The 24,534-nt window shown below is 37.4% G+C and overlaps 1 pseudogene; it reads right to left on the bottom strand.

The window, feature by feature from the left end:
• Positions 1-21,591: 21,591 nt before the first annotated feature.
• LOC122274633 lies at positions 21,592-24,212 on the bottom strand (annotated as a pseudogene).
• Positions 24,213-24,534: the final 322 nt, after the last annotated feature.

The raw sequence follows: 24,534 nt of genomic DNA on the forward strand, positions 1-24,534 counted from the left end.
ATGCCAATGGGGTTGGATGAGGTAAACATATTCTGGAAGTATTGTTGGAACTCATGACTGATTTCCTATTGACTTGTTAACTCCTGACCTGCCTCATTGAAAATCTTGGAGATGGTATTTTGCTTTCTTCTTTAGCTGGCACATTTATGGAAGAAGGCAATGTTCCTATCCCCCTCCCTAAGCTAGTTTGCTTAACTCTTTGTTGCCAATTAGAGTTTTCCTCTTCAAGCAGAATGTCCACTTCCCTCTGAAGGTCTATGATTTCAGCAAGCAAATGTCCTTCATTTTTGTTCTTTGAGACGGTATAACATGTCAAATTTTGACTATAGGGATTCCCTATTGCACTTGTGAAGATCTCTACACCATAGCTTCAGCCCTTCTTGACAGTTCTGTAGTCCTGAAAGAGTATTCTGCAACCCTTTCTACACCATAGCTTGGACCTATGGTATTTTCCCAGGTTCTTTTGATCAAGGTCTCACAACTCTCTCTTTTGCTCCACTTTGCTTCGAATCTAAAGATTCTTCCTTTCCTTGTCATACCCACCTTGTGATGGGTGAAAATGAGAAGGGGCATGTGGTATGATGATGCTGTAAGTGATGAACTAAGTGGTCCTTGAACTAAAAGTCACTAATAAGAAGTGCTGGTTGCGAGCTAGTTGACTTGTTTGGGGAAATAAACTTAATGGGAATATTATTGTCAGTAAGCACGTCACTATTTGTCAAAGAAAAACACAAGACTTGTCTTATGTTGCTTACATGTGACATTAGGCTTGCTGAGAGAGGCGAGAACCCTTTTCTTGGTTTAGCATGGGTCCCGTGATTCTAGGGATCCTTGTACAGGCTCATTGGACAACAGTCCTGTTCCACTAGCACATTCCTATCTTAGTTTCTCCGCCCTACAAAGTGATGGACCGTGATTGGCTTCGGGAAAACAATTGTAGTATCTTGACTCGTGGCCTCATCCACAGTTGCTGAGTGCGACTTCCCGGAATCACCCTTCTGGTCACCTGCTACCTCAAGTTGCTCTCGAAAGGAAGGTCCCTGTGATGACAATTCTGGTGAGCCTCCATATTTCTTCATATAGGAAGAATGCGGTAGTACAGATGACACATGCAGCCACTACCCATATTGGTCCTAAGATTGCGGAGTTAAGCTAAAGCCGGAGCACTTCCCATGAACGTGCTTCGGAAGCCCACATTTGAAACAAAATTTGGGAAGTCATTCATATTTAAAATAGGTCCAGCATTGTTTGCCACAAAGGTTGATCATCCTCCATCGTAACAAAGGCTTAGTGAAGTTAACCTCCACCCTGGTCATCAACTTCAACTTTATTGACCTTTCCGATGGCTACAACAATCTTTTCCCCTTGCAGTTCATTCATGCTTGCAAAAGGTAGGTTATGGGCTTGAACCCAAAAGGGTTCTGAGGTGAAGAGTACCTCGTTGGGGGATAGTTCTCCTTTGAAGTTCTTGAGGCAAGTGTGGTGGCAGTTGAAAGACCAAGGTCGCCACTGAAGCACCTTCCTCTTGTCTGAGAGTAGTTGAAACTCCATCAAGAACTTATTCGTGCCAAGCTCTTTAAAAGTGATCTAGCCTTCTGAGTTCCACACCTTGGCGATGTTGGACTTGAAAGCTTCGTGTTTCGCATTCCCATCGTTCAAAATGAGAGCAAATAGGCAATGGTTGCCTCTGAGCTTAGTAGATAAGACAGCTTCCTTTGGAAAAACCAGTTCTTGTTGTTCTTCCTCAATGAGCTTCAGAGCTTTGCCTCGTCCTACTTATACTATGATTGGAAGAGATCAATTATGGTCAATTTTTATTACATATATACTTAGTTAATTTAGTACAATTTTATGTGATTTTTTACATGAATCCAAAACAATATTCTATGTTGCATTTTTCATAGAATTTAAAGTCACAAACGTTTATACATGAACAACAGTACTATTGTGCGTATGAGAAAAGAATTCGCAATTAAGGGCATCCTAGATCTGCTAATACATACATAACCCAATTTCTTCCTTAATCTTTACTACCATTGAAATATTAGATTCTCAAATTTCATTATCCTTAATGTGGTAGCTACAGCATAGTAAATTAGGCTACTTCCAAATGAAAAACCAGCTTACTGGTTGATGGAGATGTATATATGTGGCTAGGTCCTTCGAGATTGCATATATCTGCCCAGTTGCATAAGTAAATGATATATACTTGACATCTCTAGAGAACATAGGGAACTTAAAATGTAATATAGCAATGCATATATGGAGCAGAAATATCAGCAACATCAATTTTATTCAAATATCAACCCAAGCTATTTCCCAAATCAACAGCTTTAGCCTATCAAAAAACTTGGCAACCCATATATATTTAATACTTTCTTATCTTTGAATTCAAGGGGCCGGGTTGTTGATTTGGAGACGGTCCTGTTGATAAATGGAATAGGCTAACTTTATTGACAAGGTAAATTTTGAGGATGTTGCTGCAATTTTCTTCATTAAAGGTTTATGGTTTCATCCCAACAGATTACACTCTAGTTATATACATGGCATCTTCAAACTATTAGAAACTTCTCGCCTTTACCTTAAGTGCTAAATTTATTTGATATATTATTGTACGGACCCTCTAGTTACAAAAGGCTTACACTTAGCGATTAGATCTTAATTGAGAAGAATTAACAATGTTTTTTTCAATTTTAGCGTATGTAAATCGTAAGCGCTTACTTTGAAAAAATAGGTAAATCTAAGACCTATATTTAATGTTGAGTACTTCTATTAGGGGTGTGCATGTGACCCGAGCACCCCCTAGACCCAATTAGGCTGATCCGAACCGACCCTTATTTTATCAGATATTACTTGAGCGGGTCTCAAACCCGTATTTTATCAGATCTTACTTGAGTGGGTCCGAAATTCCTTAAACCCTAGCCGGTAGCCGCCCACTCAGCCTTCTCCACTCACTCAGCCTCAAGCCCTCTGGCGACCAGCTCCATGTCCTTCTGGCCAATATGGTCACCAACAGCAATGGCACCGTCGAGTTCGACAAACTCGTCCAGGCCATCTTGCTCGATATGAACACCAAATTTACTATTTGGCTAATAACTGGCACGTGACATCAGCAAGCATGAAAAAAAGGAAGAAATTCACAAAAAGGAAAACGGAATGAAATAGAAAATGGTGGACAAAAAATTTTGGGTTTGCTATGCAGAGAAGAGAAGAGAAGAGAAAAAGGGAAAAAGGGAAAATAGCCTTTATATACTGCATGCAGAGAATTCTTTCATTAAGTTTTTCCATCACCTCTTCCTACCCAAATCATCTTGCAACAACCACCATAAACTAAATTCCTTAGTAGTTGTCCACCATTAGTATGGCCACCCTCCTTTCCAAAATCAGAGCCGGATCTGAGCCCCAAAGCTGAGAGAGAAGACAGAAAGCAAAGCTTTTTTAAGTTTGCTATGCAGAGAAGAGAAGAGAAGAGGCTAGACGCCGCCATTAGAAGCCTCCGCTTATAGATCTGCTTCTCTTCCTTTAGCGTAGTGTTGTTCAAGCTAGACGTCGTTGTTTATAGATCTGCGGCCGCCACCGCTGCTACTGATGCTGGGCAGGTCGAGGCTTAGGGATGCCTCACATTTTCAGCTCAAGTTCTTCTCCTCCTTTGATCCCAAGACCACTTCTCTCTCTTCCTCTCCCATGGTCTATAAATCTTTGAATGATTTGAATCAATTTATGTTCCTTGAAGCATGGATAATGACTATGGTTTTAAAGTCGGGTCATACGGGTTCAACCCGGTTTGCTTTTCTTCGGGTTGAGTCGATTCATGTTGGCTCCTTGAATAAGATCCATCGGGGTCAGGTCGGGTTCAAAACCGGCTTTACAATGCTGGGTTGCAGGCCTAAATTCTATATACAGTCATACGAAGTGCAAGTTTTATACGCTTGTTTCAAAAAATGTGGAATGCACTATTAGAAAATAGGTTCAAAAAGTTAAAACATATTTCAACCTATTTCATTCATTCAAGCACATCTCAATAGACTCACAACACTCACTATTATTCACAGATTAACTCATATCATCTAAAATCACCTTAAAATCCAATCGCAAGCTAAAAGGGCAAAGCGTGCTTTAAGAGTTGCAAGTCACGTCACTCTATACAAAATATTTTCAGATTACTTACCTTATTGGGGTCTTGGTATTGTCTAATAAAAAAAAATCTATATTATTCTTCTTCCCCCACTGCAGTAAAAAATTATTTTTACACATTTTTTGTTCCAATATTTTTTAATTCGAATTTTCCAAAAATATTAAATATTATCAAATATCCTAAGTTTATTCTTTCTCATATTTATTTTATTCAAAATCTTCTAATTAAATTGGAAAATTTATCATCAATATTTTCGGATATTTATAAGTAAAAAATTATTGATAATTGAAGAAGAAAGACTCTGGAACTGGGTAGCATGTAAAACTCATTTTTACACCATACAATACAAAACTACCACGTCATAAGTTTGTGAACAAAAATTTGTGTCTGCCTCACACAATCTTATTCTTACCTCCCCTCCTGTCCTCCCAACCCCCCCAACCTTGTGTACTTTATAATTTTTTTCTTCTCTCTCTCTCTCTCTCTCTCTCTCTCTCTCTCTCTCTCTCTCTCTCTCTCTCTCTCTCTCTCTCTCTCTCTCTCTCTCTCTCTCTCTCTCTCTCTCTCTCTCTCTCTCTCTCTCTCTCTCTCTCTCTCTCTCTCTCAAGCCTCAATCTCTCTCTCCTCGAGTAGATCCGCATGTATACGAATGGAAGTGGATCCCACAACACAATGTTCTTGGTCACAGTCGTAATGGCGACGATGACGTTCCGTGCTAGAGCTCGAGCCTTTAGGGCCTCCGAATCTAGCCCCGTTTACATCACCGAGAGCATATGTGGGTCTACCACACTTACCATTCTACCCAGGGCTGTACAAAACAATTGCATGCCCAACCCGGTTGAGTTTCCAAACTAACCCAACCCGGAAACTCGTACCGATCATATGTCAAAAACAGAACCGGAATTACCCGTAGCCGTTATGTTTCTGATCGGGTAATACCCGATACTCGTTTATTAACCGAAAATGAGATAAGAGATGAGGTTCAGGTGGTCAACAGCTAAGGCTAGACCGTGTTTGACGATGAACTCAGAGAGGGTTAGATATGGATCTCACGTCGCAACCTCTCCCATGCATGCCCATGCCCCTACGCAGAGAAATCAACCCAATCCGCACACTGGGGCTCCTCGCCGCACAGCACATTTTTGCACCACCTCAGGAAAAGCAATCCAAGGCAGCCCAACCAACACCCGATGCCAAACACCATGGAAACTGCCCCCAATAGCCATATTTTGAGCCCCTATTTTGCACTCACAAAAACAGAGCACTCCGCCAACGCCATGCGTGAGAAACCAGCAATTCGGCCACCACTAAGAGAGGCAAGCTCCGACCTAAACCACCCCTACAGCACCACCTTTGGGACCCCAGAGGCCACTATACCAAGCGCCTCTCCAATCACACGAATCAAGCAACGAAGGGCCAAACCCTAGTGGAGAAGCTTCCTGCTCGATTTCAGGCGTACCCAACCACCAGGAAGATTCGCTCAACCACAAGGTCAACCTCAAGTGTGAGAAGGGTTTTAAGTTTTTAAGAATTTGGTTTGGTTAATGGCGTTGGCAAGGATCGAGGTATGAAAATATCTGAACAAAAACTCTAGAAACTGACTAGACTCAGGAGAAGAGTATGTAGCTGTCATGTGACTTCTGTCCTAAATAGTAATCATAAGTAAAAATGGGTCGAGTATAAATAATGGAGTTCCGAAAACTTTTTCGGGTCGGGTATCAGTTAATTCTTCAATCGGTTAAAAAGGAATAAGTGTTGTCTCTGGTCGGGTTGGATGAACAACCCTAATTCTACCAGCGATCGGCACTCCTCTAGTCCTCTCGCCAGAATGTTGACTCTGTTAAGGAAGGATGATTTGGACATACCTTATTTGAGCCTCATGGATTCTAATATGGAACAACAGCAAAGGGTCTCTACCTCCTCATTGCCCATATATCTGGTCACTTGAAAAAGACCAATGCTGATGTCTACATTTTTTTTCGTTTGTTTTTCTGTGGAACCATATCCATATGTATCTTTTTTCTTTTAATCCATTTTCTATACTCTTCTCCAAAGTGGGTGTTAATGGGGTTACTTTTTATCTCTTTGGGCTTGTCCCTGTTTGTCTTTACAAGCTGAAAAAGGTGTTTGATCCACTGGAGGAAGGGTTGGATCCTCTGATTTGTGTTTACAGAGTAAGTATGCGGTGGGGGGAAAGGGAAGGGGAGGTAACATTGTGTGAGGCAGGCATGTAAATTTTTTTTCATGAACCTATGATGTGGCATTTTTGTATTGGACAGTGTAAAAAGGAGTTTTACACTCTACCCTATTTGAAGTTTATCTCATTGAAAAATTTAAAACTTATTTATAATTGGAGGACAGCTTCGTATCAATGGAGGTAGAGCTTGTTCAAGTGGCTTAGGCACGGGGTAGAAATAGTTTCATTTCATCTTTTTTTTTTTTTCAAATATCACTCAAATATAAATATTTTTCAATTTGAAATCTTCAATTTTTTTCATCTAATCATTATTTAATCATTATAATTTTTTCAAATTTCTGTATTGGAGGTATTTTTGTAGGGGACCTGAGGCCCACGGGGGCCAGCTCAAGCCCAACAACAGGCAAGTTCCCTGTATTTCAAATAACCCAAAGGGGTCTGACCCAAATCCGCAGGAGCCTCCTAGCGGCTCGGGAAGAACTTGTAACCGATATAAATTGGGTATAACTATCTGAGCCAAGATGGGAAGTTACAACGGAAGCTCGAAAATCCAAGTCAAAGGAAGGAGAATGAAGCATGCCATGAAAAAGGACTGGAATCAAGGTAGCATCAAGAGATCATGCCACATTAAATGAGTTTACCAGATAATCATACCACATTAATGACTAAACTATGAGGGCCATGTCGTATTAAAGATGGTATGGCAGAGGGAGCTCTGGGAGGATTTCTCTTCCCCCTAACCCGCAGGGTATGGCTATCTAACCCTCTGGATAGGGTATATAAGATCCCTGGACCTTCAGGTAAAAGAATCGGCGTACTCTCTAATCAAATCTTCCTATTAAAAACTCTGCATTCACCCTCTTCTCTTACTCTTTAGTAAGCCATTACTGACTTAAGCATCGGAGGCTACCCAAGCCACCTCAAGCCACTCCTCCCGATCCTTTCTTTGTTGCTACAGGTCATAAGCAAAAGACCTAAACTGCTAAGAGTCTAACCCAAAGATATACGAAACACGTCGTTAGCATTCTAAATAAAACATGAAAAAGAATTCAACTTTTGAGTTCTAAAACGAAAATTATATTATAACAACATTTTAATTTTATAATATTTTTATTCAACTTTTTCTTTCTTATTTTACAAAACTCCATAAAAACATCTTAATTCAAATTATTTCACTACAATTCACAAATCATTTCACAATTATTATTTACAAATGATTTTATTACTATTTACAAATTTCTCATATCATTTTATTCCACCAAGCATCTCCTTAGAGTTGTTCATACGGCTTGGGCATTGCGCATCAATGATTTTTATTGACTCCTCTACCATGCAACAATATCAAATTGTTCAATCACAGAACAGTGAAGAAATATGATGAGCTCAAGTAAAAATGTTTGGATGCGGAGTATAGCCTATCGTATAATAATATTTGAGGTAGGTTCATATCAAAACTTCGTCACTTTATGTGTAGTACTCAAAGTTAAAACTCAATAATGGACGACTTGTTTTATATTTAGGAGTGTAACCAGTTTGGTTTGGTCCGGTTTTGGACATATTTTAGAACCAAACCGGTATGTACCAGTTTTGAGATTTGAAGAATCGGTACTTCTGGTTTTACCGTTTCGGTCCGATTCAGTCTAATTTTTCTATGTTTTATATTGTTATTATAGTATGTAATAATATATAGTAGTATATGATAATATATATTATAATTATATTATAGACTATATAGTGATATATTATAATATATAGTACTGATATATATAAGATTTTAAAATTTAATATCACTACAACAAATATGGCTTTTAGTGACAGATTATAAATAGTGACGATTTTCAAACTGTGACTAAAACGTATTTACTGTGACAGTTTGTGAGAACTGTCACTAAATGTTGGGCAAGAATTTCAAAATGTTCGGATGTTTCATATAATACGTTCGCACGTCACAGTAACGTTCGAATGTTATGTATATTTACGTGCGAACGTAAAAAAACTAGTGCGAACATTTTAACGTTTTAACTAATTACGTGCGAACGTTAATATATTAGCGCCAATGTTCGAACGTTATTGTGATAAAGTTCGAACGTTATATGTTAAATTACATAAATTAACCATAATATATATTTTTTTAATAGTAAGGTTGAGTAACGTTATATTAAAAAAAATTAAGAGTAGAAATTAAGCTACACAATACATACATTAAATATTTGTGTCCATTACATATGTCGAAAATAAAAAATAAAATATGATAAATTTTTACAAAGCACTTTCAGAACTGTTGGTTTACAAAAGATCGAAACTCCACATTCAATGTCTCAACCTTATTGTTTAGCACATCTACATGATGTGCAAGATGTGCGACAGCCTGATCTATATGTGCAATCTGTCTATCGATCTGTCAGTCTATATGCGCCTTCATATCTGTCATCATTGTATCAACCCAAGCAGGTCGCACATCCCCAGTAGATGTAACTCCCGACTGCTGACTAGTACTCGCCAACGGGCGAGCAACATCAGCCCCAGACTCAGTCGGGGGAACAAGATCTGGCGTAGGACCAGACTGACGCCGAGCTAAGCCTCTCCCCTGTCCAATGCTCCGGCGGTGTGTGGTTATGTCGATGGGGCTCATCTGGTTTATCACCATCTCCTCCGCCTGGAGTGGCACTCCCCGGACTAGTAATAAGCGGCTGATGATGACTCCGTACGGGAGATTATCCGTGGTAACGATGTTGGCCTTGTAACGAATCCGCTCAAATATAACAAGGGGCAAGTCAATGGGCTCACCGTGCCAAGCCAATCAGGAACTGTGCACGAGCTCGACTGAATGTGCTCTTATGTGCCACCGGGTCTACATTTGTTGCAACAAAAATGTGCAACATGCGAAAGAAAGGCAGCAGCTGATTCTGGCTGAATGAGTTCGGCCTATTGAGCTTTGTGCGGTCCGTGCCAGTAAGGATGTAGAAATCCTAGTCCCGCTCATCATCACCAACCTCAGCAGCAATAGGATCGCCCTCGGGTCGATCTTCTTCATGAGTGGGCATAAACTCAACAAGGCCCGAAGATGAAGCAGAAGCGGCTGGATCTGCCTCGAATATGTCCGGGGAAAATGCAGCTGCTATGTCACCAGCCTGAGCAGCTGTCGACTCAGGTAGTATACGCGGAATCTGGAGTAAGTCGGCGAGAACATCCGCCGAGAACTGAAATTGTACACCACGTACACTGAGAGTATGGGATGATGCATCATTAGGCATGGTGGTCATCCCAATGTAAAACTCTCGAACCGTTGTGGGGTAAATCTTTCCCCTCAATGTGCATATGGGGCCCCAGCCTCTGGTGATGAAGACGTCTCTCAGCATCTTCTGCTCCCAACTGAGCTCATCAAACTCATTAATGAGGATTTCTCGTTCCCCCATAACAGTTCGTGCCCCCAGTCGAGCAATGTCCGGATTGCCTCCATCCCTCCCTCGCTTCCTTGTCGTCATATACTGAGCTATATCCTGAAAATTAAAAAAATATATAAGTTATAACTTTTAAAAAAAATGATTATAATCACAAATACATACGTATTATGACATATATGGATTATACAGAAAATTAAGATATCATCCTTATAAATTTACATAATTTTGCCAGTAAAACTTTTAAATAATTTCACTTTTTCAATATATAAAATAATAATAATAAAAAGAAAAAATATAAAAATATTTTAATAGGAAACGTTCGAACGTTATTGAAAGTACGTTCGCACGTTAAAATAGGTGCGAATTTACAAAGTTGATACGTTCGGATGTTTTTATCGAACGTTTCATTCAAACGTTCGATAAAAACGTGCGAATGAGTTCATTACGTCTGAACGTATTATATAAACATTCGAACGTAATGAATTTGAACCGTCATACGTTCCAACGTTCTTACTAGCCGAAGAAGACCAACGGTTTACGTTCGAATGTTTTATCCAACGTTCTGTTAAAGCGTTGGATAAAAACATTCGCACATAAAAATAATACGTTCGCACGTTACAATATAACGTATGAACGTAAAGAATACCAAAGGTCACACGTTCGGACGTTGTGTCGTGACGTCCGAACGTTACGACACAGAATCGCTGAGTTGACTCAGCCATTACCGAAAGCTTCAAAACGCATGTTTCGAAGCCACAAACAACCAAAATAAGCATTTATATACAGTGGGGAATGTTTCTACGGTCCTATTTTATCAATTTACTGCGAATGGTGGCCTGAAATGCAAGTTTTATAACCGGCCTACGGTGGGTTTCGAATTTTTGAAACCCACCGATTAAAAGCAAGGAAATAGAAGAGGGAGAGGGCACATTACCTTTTAGTGACGGTTGCGGTGGCGGATGGCGACGGTTGCGACAGCTTGCGTGGCGGAGAGGAAGAGAGAGTTTGAGTTTTATAACCGGTTTCGTACAAGTTATGGCCTAGAAACCGTCGTGCCTGGCCTTACATACAGTTAACGTGCGAATGTTAATTAATTAACATTCGGACGTTAACTGCACATGCTAACGTTATGTAGATTACGTTCGGACTTAGAATCATACGTGCAAACGTATAACTTGTACGTTCGGAGGTTGTGTTAACATGCGAACGTATAACGTATAAGTTCGGATGTTAATCAAAACGTCCGAACGTTTTAGTTATAACATTCGAACGTTTTTACACTATATATTATATAATATATAATATTATATACGTATAATATACGTATATTATATAGTATATAGTGTTAATAGTGTATATAGCGTATACTATATACTGTTATACGTGTATATAGTGTATTACACTTTATAGTATATAGTATATTACACTATATACTATATAGTGTATACTATATAGTGTTATATAGTATGTAGTGTTAATACGTATATAGTGTTATATACTATACTATATATTACACTATATTTGTAGTATATATACTATATTATATACAAGTAGTATATATAACATAGTACTAGTAGTATATTATATCTATAATATATTTACTATATAATATATTATACTATATTATATAGTTATTATATATAGATAACATACTATATAATACTTATACTATATTGTAGACTATAATATAGATAATATATTATATAATACTTATACTATATTATCTAATAACTATATTACTTTAATATAGTTATTAGATATACTATATTAAAGTATACTATACTAGGATAATATACAATTTTTCCTATATAATATATTATAATATACTTGTTATAACTATAATATATAATATACTTATTATATTATAGTTATAATATAATATATATTTTATATTATTAGTTAATATAAAGTTATAATATATATATATAGTACGTTCTTATATAATACTTATGTTACATATATTATAATTGGTACAAATTATATATTAATTAATATTGTATAATTTATAATTTAATATATAAATATATTATGAGGAATATACTAAATTCTATTATGTAAATAATAATATTTACATTCGAACCTTCATGCGAAACGTTCGGACGTTATAATAAATTCGGAGGGAAATTTCCCACTTAAACCAAATTTGCACAATACGTTCTAACGTACTATATAAACGTTCGAATATTATTGACGAATACGTAAGATGGAGAATCATACGTGCGAACGTACTGTATAATTGCTGGGCGGGATAATTATACGTTTGAACGTTACTGCTTAAACGTTCGCACGTAAAATGAAACGTTCGGACGTTCATTAATGAACGTCCGAACGTTAATTGCATAACAAGCAGAAAATAAAACATTTATGCTTTCCTCCGTGCGTGTTAGAGTGAGAGACAGAGAGTTTTAGAGAGAAGGAGCTGGGAAGTGGAAAGGTTTGGAGAGACAAAGAGAGTTTTAGAGAGAGGAAGAGAAGAAGTTGAGGGTTATAGTGAGAGAGAGTTTGCAAAGGTATAGTTTTAAGCATTAAGGTAAATAATATTCCTCATTTTTTATTTGTAATTTACATGATAATTATCAATGTTTTGTTTCATATATATTTAACTAACTAGTATTGTGTATTTTTTGAAGGATCATTTGTTGTGAATTGTTGAAAAGTTGTGATTTTTGAAGAAGAATTTATTTAAAGAACAAGGTATATGTACTAAACTCTATTGTTACATTTTATTGTGGATTTAATTTGTGATATAAATTGTGTTGTTTGGATGAATTCAAAAGAAAAATTATTGTTATTGAATATGTTTATTCTTAATGTGATAATGTTTTAGTATAGTGTATGTTTTTGAATAATAATTATTTGTAAATTTATGTGTCTATTTTAGTAATTTGTTGTGATAAAAGAATATATATAACAATTTCGATAAAAAATAAATAGTGTGATTATTTGTGTAAAAATAAAAATAAATAGTATATAATTTATAATAACGATAATTATAAATTATAATATTACAATTAAAACTATTATCTATATAATTAGTTAAATAACTAATATAATAAATTATCATATATTACTAAGTGTCAATTATAAGGCATAACTATATAGTATATATAAAAATTCCTATTACTAAAATTATAATATAAATAAGTATTATAAAATAATAATTCCTAAAAATCTAATAGCTCAATAATCCTAAATATTTTATCTAATAATATATAGTATAGTGTTATTAGTATCAATCCATAATAATAATTATCATGTAATGTATAGTATTAAAAAAGGATTAATAAGAAATAGATAAGTAATTATAATAATAATTACTTATTTAATAATAAAAATTATTATAATAATTATAATAATTTTGGCAATAATAGTAATAATTATATAATAACTGATAACAATTAAGTGTTATCAATATATAGTATAACTAGTAATTATAATCTAATTTACTATATATTATATTAAATACGAAATAATTAAGTAAAAATTGTTATTTTATGCTATATAATAACAAGTAAAATATAAGTATTATCAGTAACTTATAATAGTAATTATAAGATATTTTATAGTAGTGTTATATATTATATAGCTGATAATAAGTATAATTTGTTATTAGGAATTATATAAGTCTACAAATAATTTCTAAGTGTTATCAATCATTAATAATATAAATATTATTAGTACATCGGGGATAATTCAAACAATGTGCGCTAATATATTTGTAGACTTTTTTGTTAGATATTGTATAACATTGCATAAATAACCTTAGACCCGTTTGGGAATTAGTGTACATTTAGGTGTACATTAATTCCTGAATTGTCCAGTGTGGATAGTTTGAGATTATATTATCTGTATTGCACATAAACGTTATTCCTATTTTGAACGTTTAGTATGAAGTTTCGGTGTCTTCCTCATTTGTTCTTCAGGTATACTATTCTTAGGGTCATAATCCCTATATGTGAACATGTATACTTGGAGAACTATGGGGAAGTGCTGTCGAAATTTTTACTAACGTTCAAAGTAGTAGAGTGACGGGACTTGTGCAATATGGAGAATATAATCTCGAATGGGATAGGACCAACTACCTTGAGAAAAAGTACTTTGAACATGATATATCATGACATGCATGTGTATTTAACTTTTCCATATATTACTAAAAAATTAGATGTTTTTAGAAATGGATAAAAGTTGGATGTGTTTACGCGATAGACTTGGAAAAGATTACATACCCTATGCGCGTGGAGTAAGGGCCTTCATTGATTTTGCAAAGGCCTCTGCTGATAGTCGTGGTTACATTAAGTGTCCATGTCGAGGTTGTAAAAATTTGTGTGCGATAGGATTGGATGAAGCTGAAAGTCATATATTTGTGAACGGTATGGATTTGGGGTATACTCGATGGGTACTGCCTGGTGAGCCGTATGCTGAATCAGCGGCTGACTTATTTAGTCAGTGGGAAAATTTGCGGCACGTGGATGATGATTATGAGCGAGATGAGATGGAGGAGATGTTGAGTGACATTGGAGCTGGAATGTTTATGGATGAGGTTGACGACAATGGCTCAAGTGGGCGACGGAATGATTCAGATAATTTTCCAAAAATGTGGGAAGATGCAAAGCGTAAGCTTTATCCAGGTTGTACAAAACATTCTAAAATGTTGTTTATTGTGCGGTTGCTTCACATAAAATCATTGTGTGGAATGTCAACCAAAGCAATTAACATGGTATTAGACTTATTTAACGAAGTGCTTCCCGAAAGATCTGCATTGCCAAAGAACTTTTATAAAGCGAAACAGTTGAGAAAGGGATTAGGGTTTGAGTATAAGTCCATACATGCGTGCAAGAATGATTGTGTTTTATTTTGGAATGAGAACGAGGAGAAACAAGCATGTCCTGTATGCGGAGAGTCGAGGTGGAAGGATAAGAAAAGCGTGCCGGTTAAAGTATTGCGATATTTCCCATTGAAACCCCGGTTGCAAAGATTATACATGTGTAAGAAAATAGCTCACGATATGAAGTGGCACAAAGAGAAAAGAGTTCAAAATGATGGATTTATGAGGCACCCTGCTGACTCACTTGCGTGGCAATCTTTCGATAATCAGTATCCAGAGTTTGGGATAGAAGCAAGGAACGTGCGTCTCGGACTCACAACTGATGGATTCAACCCTTTTGGAAATATGAGTACAAGTTATAGCACTTGGCCTGTAGTGTTGATTCCGTACAATCTTCCACCATGGAGGTGCATGAAGGCGCCCAACTTTTTGTTAACTTTGCTTATCCCCGGCCCGAGATCACCTGGGAATGACATTGACGTATATTTGCAGTCGTTGATTGAAGAGTTTAAAGAGTTATGGGAAGCAAGCATCAGAACTTATGATGCATCCACATCAACAACTTTTCAAATGCATGCTACGGTAATGTGGACGATAAATGACTTTCCGGCATATGGGAATCTTTCCGGCTGGAGTACTAAAGGAAAGTTAGCGTGTCCGACGTGTAATAAAAAAACTACTAGTGAGTGGTTAAAATATTCTCAAAAGTTGTGTTTCATGGGTCATCGACGTTATCTACGAACAAATCATGCATGGAGAACAGAATCCGCTAAGTTTGATGGATGAGTAGAAGATAAAATTGCGCCAAATGAGTTGTCTGGGGAAGAGATCCTGGAACAATTGGTACATGTGGCAGCGAACAATTTTGGCAAAGGTCGGGGAAAGAACAAGAGAAAACGAGGCGTAGCAGAATTGAATTGGACAAAGCGTAGTATTTTTTTTGAGTTGCCGTATTGGTCGTCCTGCATGTTGCGACATAGTTTGGATGTAATGCATATTGAGAAGAATATTTGTGATAATATACTAGGTACATTGATGAGCATCAATAAAAAGACGAAAGATATGATTAAGACAAGGAAAGATCTTGAGAGAATGGGAATTAAACATAATTTGCATTTACGAGTGGAAGGTGAGAGGGTGGTCATGCCGCATGCATGTTTTACAATAACAAGGGAGGAGAGGATGGACTTCTGCAAATGGTTACAAGGTGTGAAATTGGCAGATGGTTATGCTTCAAATATCAGTAGATGCGTAAGCCATGATGACTAGAAAATTGGTGGATTGAAAAGTCATAACTGTCACGTATTTTTGCAGAAGTTATTACTGGTGGGAATTCGTGGGAAGCTAACATCTGCTGTACGTGTTGCCAAAACTGAACTATGTATGTTTTTTAAGGATTTGTGTGCTCGGTAGTGAAGCGAGATATGCTGCAGAAATTGGAAGAAGACATTGCTACTATACTATGTAAATTTGAGCAAATCTTTCCACTGTCATTTTTTGATGTCATGGTCCATTTAGCAATACATTTACCCCGGGAGATCATGTTGGGTGGACCGGTACAGTTCCGTTGGATGTATCCAGTTGAAAGATATTTACGTCAACTGAAGTGCACTGTTGGGAATAAAGCCAGACCTGAGGGTTCAATAGCAGAGGCCTATATACAAGATGAATGGTTAACATTTTGCTCTTTACATCTTCGTGGTGTTGAGACACGATTTATTCGTCAAGAACAAAATGCTGATCTTGCTGCTTCGCCTCCTCGTGAGCTATCAGTGTTTTCTCAGAATGTACGACCTTTGGGTGCACAAACGGGTTACGATTTACTTGATACAGAGTTGGGTAAAGTTCAGTGGTATGTACTAAATAATTGTCAGGAGATTGATCACTATCTCAGGTATGTCGTTGTACAAGGTTTAAATAATTCTAAAGATTATATACAACTTTAACTATTGTTATGTAAAATAATATGATAACTTATACTATACAGTGAGCACATGGACAAACTTAAGATGGAAGGCGTCGAGGATATAGTGGCAAGACACGAATCAGAATTTTCTGGATGGTTTGAACAACGTGTATGAACTAAACTCTATACTATATGTTACATGATGAAAGTTTTAACTCTAGCTAATATTTAATAAATGACATTATTTAAATTGTTAGATATTGGAACAACGTGCTCGTGATCCCGGATCAGTCTCTTTTGAATTGTATGCATTGGCCCGTGGTCCATCAAACAGAGCACTTCGATACACTGCATGCACAGTTCGAGGTTATAGATTCCATACTCTGGACCGTGAACGTAATAGAAAAACTCAAAACTGTGGTGTCTTGGTCGAGGGGAGTCATGGAACAGATGATATTGATTATTATGGTGTTATTCGTGATATTATCGGATTGAAATATCTGGGTGGGTCTATAACATATGTCTTTAAATGTGATTGGTGGGATCTAGGCGGTGGTCGGGATTCGATATATAGGGATAATTATTTTACGAGTGTCAATACTGCATCTAAATGGTACGAAGATGATCCATTCGTACTGGCTTGTCAAGCTACTCAAATCTATTACTTGATTGATCCAATGAAAAGTGCTGATGAAGATAGTGGAGAGATAATTTGGCGAGTTGTACAAAAATTTATCCCTCGAAATATAAATGAAGTAGGAACGAGTGCAGATTATAATAATAGTGGAAATGAAGATGACACTCCAAATGTAGAGGCCTATCAGGAAGATGGAGGAGGGGGTATTAACTTATTTGTTGACCTCGGTACACTCGAGTTGCTGCCCTTATGTAGAGATGACGTCCCACTCATCCATCTCGACCCGTCTTCATTAAATTATCACTCAATTGAAGAAAGTGAGAAAAGTACAGAAGAAGAGTCAGAAGAAGAAGACGAACAAGAATCCGGGGGGGAAGTGGATAAGGATGATGAACAAGAGCTTGATAATGATGACGAAGATGTTATACAGAGAGATTCTGAAACAAACATGGAAAATACATCCGAAGATGAAGACTAAAAGTACTAAAAAGTTTATTCATACACAGTCATTATAGAATTTTATAATAAATATAAATTTATTCTAATAATATTTTTTTGTTATATATAATCATTTCCAAGTATGCCGCCAAAAAGACAAAGGAGAAATGTGCCTCCTCCACCGAGTCCAAGTCCTGAACCCATTGAGGACTCCCCACCTGAGGAGTCCGTTCCTGAAGATGAAGTTAATATTACAGAGAACGATGCACAGTCGACACCTACCGGTAAGGAATGTTTACGTTAATACTATATATAATCAAGATGTTTGTTTCAATAAATAATATATATAACCTTCAAAATTATACTGTCATCTATTAGTTGATGAACAACTGACTCGTCGTGGTCGTGGCTATACACGCAGCATCTCACTTGAGAAAAATCGAAGGCATGGTAAACTGAAAATCACAATTCCTGATAATTCCACTGGAGGAGTGAATGATAGTGCAGCAGCGCTTTCCTCCTATATTGGCACAGTAATTCGAGCTTACGCTCCATTTTATGTGCGCTCCTGGAGAGATGTGCCGAATGAGATTAAGGAACACATTCGGAGTCGTGTGCTGGTGAGTTTACTTATTATATCATTTTTTTCACTTACATTAGTTTATCATATTTTTAACGTAATTAATTTATAATTAGGATGATTGACCTCGACTTTGGTTGTAACGAGGATTTGAGAACTGTGAATGAGTTAATGGCTACACTATTCCTACGTCACAAGGGACGATGTCATGACCATTTTAAGAAATTTGAGACGTTTGAAGAGGCTGCACAGTCCCCTTTCCAGCAGATGAAATTAGACGACTGGATAAAGTGTTGTGATCTTTTTGCCTCTCCAGAATATCAGGTATTCTAGATTTATTTTCTATAATTATTATGTATGTACATATATTACAATTAATGGTGGAAATTATTTTTGTAGCACTTAAGTTCTATAAATGCAAATAATAGATCTGCTCTGACTATTCACCATCGTGCTAGTTCAAGATCATTCCATCGTCTTACTAAAAAAATAGTAATTAATAAACGCAATAATTCATATTTTTTCTTATTATTCTTTTATATAAGTACTAATACTGTCTTTTTCAAATTGCTAATGTCGTTTTCTTAGAAACGTGATGATCCTGAAAACTTTTCCCTCATTCATGTCTATGCTGCTGCTCACACTAATGAGCATAGTGAGTGGATGGATCCTGCAGCTGTAATTAATTATGTAAGCGGTGTTCCTTTTGTTAAATAAATTATGTAACATGTGATTAAATTATTTTTTATTTGTATTTCTTTTAATATGTTACTTATTGTGTGTTTTGATCTTTCAAACTGTAGGAAAAAATGATGGAGATGCAGTCAGCTTCTGGGGATTCCTCTCCTAGTGACTTGGACATTTTTTCACAGGTGCTTGGGCCCAACTCTAGTATGGCAAGAGGTTTGGGACGATCTTTCAAGCATTCTGGTTCATCTTCCTCAACCTCATCGACATCACAAATTAATAATCTTACCAAAGATTTAGAAGCTGCACAACGCGAGAATGAGTATATGAGGTCTAGACAGCAAGAGTTGGTGTCCCTCTTAGAGCGACAGCCTCATTTAGAGACGCGTTTGCAGGACCAATAAAGAGACCAGGAGGAAAGAATCCTTAGTGAGGTCCAAGAGCAAGTTCAGCGGGAGATGATACTGCAAATGGAGCGTGTTATGTCATTGCAACAGAATCGTGCTGGGCGAGGAAAGAAAAAGAAATGAATTTTATTTCTGTATTACGTTTTTAACATCTAATTTGAAAACCGTTTCAAACAATATTGGTTGTGAAATATGTACTGTAATATGAAACAATTGGTTTGTTTATTAAGTGGATGAGTTTAGCATTTCTGATATGTACGTTCGAATGTAAATAAAATACGTTTTAACAGTATTACACGTTCGAAAATACGTTCGAACGTAACCATACAAAATAGTAACAAAACGTTCGAACGTTTAAACCCAAGTTAAAAAACGTTCGAATGTCAAAAAAGTTTAACTTTACAAAAATCCGAACGTACACTTTACGTTCGAACTCTACTCTCTTAACATTCGAATTAACGTCCGAACGTTATGATACAAACGTTCGGACATTATTTCCTTTTTGTTGGATTCGTGATTCCAACGTAACGTTCGCACGTATAAACATTCGAAGGTTTACATTATACGTCCGAACTATAATCAACAAACGTTACATTTTCTCGTTCGAATGCCAGCTCGTCTTTTTTACGTTCGAACGTATAATTTTAAGTTCGAACGTTATATTCTGTGACAGATTCTAACCGTCATAGAAAATAATACGTTCGAACGTTATTTCAAACGGCACATCCCAAACCGTCACTAAAAATATTTTTAGTGACGCTTGTACAGTAAACTGTCACCAAATGTAATCCGTGACGCACATTACGTGACAGTGGTGATGACTGTCAGAAACCGTCACCAAATATATTTCGTGACGTTTTTTCCATTTCTTGTGACAGTTTCATCTGTCACTAAAACCTATTTTTGTTGTAGTGTATTATATTAATTAGTAATTTATCATATAATACAAAATTATTTTATATAATTATATATAAAAATTATGTATAATATAAAAAATATATTGTATAGAATATAAGAAATTAAAATATAGATATATATATATATATATATATGAATCAATTCATTACAGTGTTAGAAAATAAAAATTGAAATCAGACCGATTTTAATTAATTTTAAGAAAAATAATACTAGTATAGACCAAACCAAATCCAATACCAAACTGAACCCAGCAGTCCAGTATACTAATTTTTTTTTTCACCCCTAGATATATGGGTACTGGCAAATGGCCTTGGGCAGATCCGTCCGCAAGGCCCGAAAGTGGCCCACCCGACAAAAGTCGAGTTCATCGGATCCAGTTGCAATAACGGGTTGGCTTCACCTAATATCGATCGAAACCGATAAACTGAATAACGTTTTGAATCAAGTTCTCCAGGTCTCCTCCCCAAACCTTAGCCTCTCTGTTCGTCATCTTTGTTCTTCGTCACCGTTCGTCGTCATAGTTTGTGGTTGTCGTGGGTCGTCACAGCTCGTAGAAGCAGTTCATCCCCTCTGTTGCTTCTCCACGAGGTCCAGATCTGCCCCACTCTCTCATACTCTGATCCATCACAGGTTACTCTCTCTCTCTTAATTTCTATCTCTAGTCGATCAATCTCTGGTGGATCTCTTATGCCATCTATTGCAGTCTCTTAAATTCAGATGTGGGACTTGAAAGAAGTTTGGCGATTTTATGAGAGTTCTCGAATAGCTGAGATTTAAGAGCTTTTAAATTGTTGAGTATTTGTAAAAAAAAATGTATTGTAAAACGCACTTTACCCTGTTCTCTTTCCAAATTTGTGTGAGATTGTTGTACTACATGCCATCTTAACTCTTTGGAAAGATATTTGAAGCTTCCTGTGAGATGTACAACATTGATTTGTCGAATCGTTGGACCAAGGACTAAACGGTCGAGACCAGAGCATTGATGGTCTGGACCACGGCGGAGCAGAACTGGTTGGACTCGAGGGTATGGGTGTGGTCGAGACTCGGTTCTGCACAAGGACTTGAGGGTGTGGGTGTGGGTCGAGACTCGGTTGATTTGGGACTGGGTTGACTCAGAGGAGCATTGGTTGGACCAGCGGGTCATATGGGTTCGACCCGATTTTGTTCAATCGGATCGGATCGGATCGGGTTGTTGTCTTGTTGCGGCTGTGTCAAGCCGGGTCGGGCGTAAACCCGATTTAATCAGCTCGGGTTGCACCCCTAGGTACTGCAAGCTCGTGTTAATTCTGTCTAGGCAGCTCATATTTTAATACAAAATATTGATAAGACTCTTTTTTTTTAAACAAACAAAATATTGATAAGATTCTGTCTAAAGATATTTCTATAACAAGATTTACAACAAAAATTTAAAAAAAAAAAAAAAAAAGTTCAAATTCATAAGTTACATTATTGGGGTCTCGTCGTCTCGTTTTTTTTTTTTTATTTAATTAAAAAAAAAAAGAAAGAAAAAAAGAAAGAAAAAGAAAAGAAAAGAAAAGAAAAAAGAAAAATAAAAAAACAACAACGACAACATTATAAATTAGATATTCTTCTTACGGTTAACTTAGATATATATATCAGTTGACCTCGTCGCAGCGAAGCATCTCTACAACCTGGGTCATGGTGGGCCTATCATCCTTATCTTCTGCAACGCATTGCCAAGCCACCTTGAGTAGAAGTTCCATCTTAGCCGAGTCATATCTGCCGCCCATGCTTGGATCTAAAATCTCCTCAATATTCCACGACTCCCTTGAAGCTTCACGGCCATCAGCATGCCGCACCAGGGTGTCCAATCTATTATGCTCTTTCGCCCCTCCGCCACCAGAGCTATGCTGCGTACCTGTGGGGCTCTTTCCAGTAACCATTTCCAGCACCACAATCCCATAGCTATAGACATCAACTTTAGAGGTGATAGGACGATTATATACCCATTCAGGAGCCATATAACCTCTAGTTCCTCTCATCTTTGAGAAGCTTGAATGATCACGCTCACCTCTATTCAGTAGTTTAGACAGACCAAAATCTGCTACCTTTGGTTGAAAGTTGAAGTCCAAGAGTATGTTATGAGGCTTTACATCACAATGTAAAACCCACTCTAGGCACTCTTCATGCAAATAAGCCAGGCCTTTCGCTGTGCCCACTGCAATATCAAACCTCTTTTTCCAATCAAGTTCGTTAGACGTAAGTTTTTCTGCTAAGGAGCCATTCTCCATGTACTCGTACACCAGAAGCCTATGCTTTCCCTCTGCGCAGAATCCCCAGATGTCTATCAAGTTCATGTGGTTAAGCCTCCCAATTGTATTTACTTCTGTTAGGAATTCGGCTTCTCCTTGGTGAGCTTCGTCAAGTCTTTTGATTGCTGCAACTCGCTTATCGGGCAGTATACCTTTGTATACTACCCCTCCCCCTCCTCGTCCAATCACTTCAACGAATCCCCGTGTGGCCTTTTTCAGCTCAGAAAACTTGAATCGCTTGAATCTAGACATCAGGAGGTGTCCTTCTGCAACTGGGTCGGAATTCTTACTGCTCATGAACAAGGAAAAGAACACCAGGAAAATGCAGGTTACCTCTAGGCCTCCCACTGCAGTGACAAACCAAAGCAAAAGCTTCACTGTCTTATTTTCATACGTTCCTCTAACTTTCCTGCTAAGTTCGGCTGTGCAATTCAACAATGATTCGGCGGCATCCAGCGTCTTGTTATAGACAAAACCAGCTTTGGGTACCCTTAAATACAAGTCTCCCTTAAAATTTGGTGTAAGTTGTCCATTGTATAATTCATACTTGGGGTAACATAAATAGCCACCGTATTCTGCTTTAAATACAAATTGGAAACCCTTGCAACTACACCCCCTTAGGCATTCGTTTTCACAGTGTTGTAAGGTCACATTAGCTGGGAACTCTAAATCATAGCCATAGAAATGAAAATGAGGAAGTTGGACAAAACTAGACAGCTTTCCATGACTCTGATTGCAAGGGATATTGAATTCTGCTTCACACCCAAAAGACCAATCAGTTGGATCTTTGATCTTGAATCCCTGCAAGCAAGAGCATCTCCTGCCGGAAGCATGATCATAACTACAAAACTATTGGGTCCACATATGCCATGAATCGTGCATGGATCCGACACCGCTTGCCATGTGACAACCCAATCCCACCCTTCATTCATTGCTTCCAGGCTGTCTAATCGAAGGTTACCATCACGATCAAGAGTTAATCTTCGGTGAGTTTTCACACCAAAATCTGTAGCTAGGATCTTCAAATGATCAGATGACCATAAATAGCCCAACTCGTTCAGTACTGCAGCTCTACTAGAGTTGTACATAGACCTTCCGGCAAGTCCAGGATCCCTAAGCTCTGGATCAGGCCAGTAGAGACTGGATACAACAGGACCTTGGTATAACAGACGAAGTACATTATCGTTGTCAAAAAATAGCTTATAGTAGCCAGAAGAATAGTCTAGTTTGCTTAATTTTGATACGAGGGTTGAAGTCCTGGTTAGCATTTGTTGTGGAAGTAGAGTATCTGTTGGTGAATCAAAGCTCTGCCAGACGACACCATTCTGAGAATGATTTAGAACAAGATTTCCGGTGTTTTGGAGCTGAAGTTGCAATTTCCAGGACTCTAAAGTGGTCGAGGGTGCTGTTCTGGTGGCCCAAACGGTTATACCGGCAGAGTTTGTTAGGCGAAGCTTGCCATCTTTCGAAATCGAAAGCTGTGAACCTGTTCCGTCAACCGGATCATCTCGGTTTGCCATCCAAACAACGGTCGGAGCTGAGGACCTTGTCAACCATATGGCAAAGCAGAAAGCGTTTTCACCGACCGGGAAAAATCCCGCAGAGAAATCCCCATTGAGAGAAACCAGTTTGTCGCTTGTGTCCTCCACAGATAAAGAAGCCTCTGAGAACGTCAAATGTTTTTGATGATGAAGATAGGAGAGGAGTTTGGATGAGCATAAGAAGAAGGAAGAAAATTGAGATATCCATGGTGAGAATGGAAATGTTTGCAGACGGCCCCGCAATTTGTTTTCCCAGCCCCCTTGTTAATCAACTAAAACGTACGTTTGCAAGCAAGAGTCGCAAGAGTCAAGACCATTCCTCAGACAAAGGCTACCCCCAAAATGGCCATGGGTGAGGAACCTCGACCGGAAATCACTTGTCAAGTGAACGTCCATCGTTTTATTATTGTACGTCAGTGTTGATTTGTCGAACTCAATGGCGATTTTGAGATTGTTTTGACAATAAAGAAGTCGATTTGAATGACAATATTATAATTAATGACCACGCACATATATAATATAATATAATATAATATTGAAGAAAAATGAGACTTCTTAACTAGTTATATATAATATTTCATGTGGT

The sequence above is a fragment of the Carya illinoinensis genome, chromosome 8 (genome assembly GCF_018687715.1).
Source record: "Carya illinoinensis cultivar Pawnee chromosome 8, C.illinoinensisPawnee_v1, whole genome shotgun sequence".
Taxonomy (NCBI): Eukaryota; Viridiplantae; Streptophyta; class Magnoliopsida; order Fagales; family Juglandaceae; genus Carya; species Carya illinoinensis.